Source organism: Triticum dicoccoides, chromosome 2B (assembly GCF_002162155.2).
Source record: "Triticum dicoccoides isolate Atlit2015 ecotype Zavitan chromosome 2B, WEW_v2.0, whole genome shotgun sequence".
Lineage (NCBI taxonomy): Eukaryota > Viridiplantae > Streptophyta > Magnoliopsida > Poales > Poaceae > Triticum > Triticum dicoccoides.
In genome coordinates this window covers 282065222-282066827 of record NC_041383.1, presented here as the reverse complement: position 1 = coordinate 282066827, position 1606 = coordinate 282065222, and positions in this window count along the sequence as shown.

Here is a 1606-nt window from a genome sequence, read left to right as displayed (position 1 = left end):
AAAAAGAAAGGCCAAAGAAAAAAAGAAAAAGAAAGGAAAAAAAGGAAAGGCCAAAAAAAAGAAAGGCCAAAGAAAAAAAAAGAAAAAATGAAAATGAAAATAAAAAGGGGTCAATGTTACTATCTTTTTCCACACTTGTGCTTCAAAGTAGCAGCATGTTCTTCATATAGAGAGTCTCATATGTTGTCACTTTCATATACTAGTGGGAATTTTTCATTATAGAACTTGGCTTGTATATTCCTACGATGGGCTTCCTCAAAATGCCCTAGGTCTTCGTGAGCAAGCAAGTTGGATGCACACCCACTAGTTTATTTTGTTGAGCTTTCATACATTTATAGCTCTAGTGCATTCGTTGCATGGCAATCCCTACTCCTCATGTTGACATCAATTGATGGGCATCTCCATATCCCGTTGATTATCCTCGTCAATGTGAGACTTTCTCCATTTTTGTCTTCTCCATACAATCCCCATCATCATATTCTATTCCACCCATAGTGCTATATCCATGGCTCACGCTCATGTATTGCGTGAAAGTTGAATAAGTTTGAGATTATTTAAGTACGAAACAGTTGCTTGGCTTATCATCGGGGGTATAAGATGGGAGCATTTTTGTGTGACGAAAATGAAGCATAGCCTAACTATATGATTTTGTAGGGATGAACTTTCTTTAGCCATGTTATTTTGAGAAGACATGATTACTTTGATTAGTATGCTTGAAGTGTTACTATTTCTTATGTCAATATGAACTTTTATTTTGAATCATTTGGATCTGAACATTCATGCCACAATAAAGAAAATTACATTGAGAATTATGTTAGGTAGCATTCCACATCAAAAATTCTGTTTTTATCATTTACCTACTCGAGGACGAGCAGGAATTAAGCTTGGGGATGCTTGATATGTCTCCAACATATCTATATTTTTTGATTGTTCCATGCTATTATATTACCCATTTTGGATGTTTATGGGCTTTACTTTACACAATTATCATCTTTGGGACCAACCTACTAACCGGAGGCCCAGCCCGTATTGTTGTTTTTTTTGCCTATTGAAAAGGAATATCAAACGGAGTCCAAACAGAATGAAACCTTTGGGAGCAATCTTTTTGGAACAAACGTGATCCAGATGACTTGGAGTGAAGTCAAGAAACAAACAAGGCGGCCACGAGGGTGGAGGGAGCGCCCCCTACTAGGCACGCGCCCCTGTCTTTTGGGTCCCTCGGGAGTCCACCGACCTACTTTTTCCTCCTATATATACCCATGTACCCCGAAAACACCAGAAGCGACCACAAAAAACTATTTCCACCGCCGTAACCTTCTGTATCCGCGAGATCCCATCTTGGAGCCTTCGCCAGTGCTCCGCTGGAGGGGGAATCGATCACGGAGGGCCTCTACATCAACTCCAATGCCTCTCCGATGAGTTGTGAGTAGTTTACCACATACCTTTGGGTCCATAGTTATTAGCTAGATGGCTTCTTCTCTCTCTTTGGATCTCAATACCATGTTCTCCTTGATCTATTTGGGGATCTATTTGATGTAACTCTTTTTGCGGTGTGTTTGTCGAGATCCGATGAATTGTGGGTTTGTGATCAAGTTTATCTATGAGA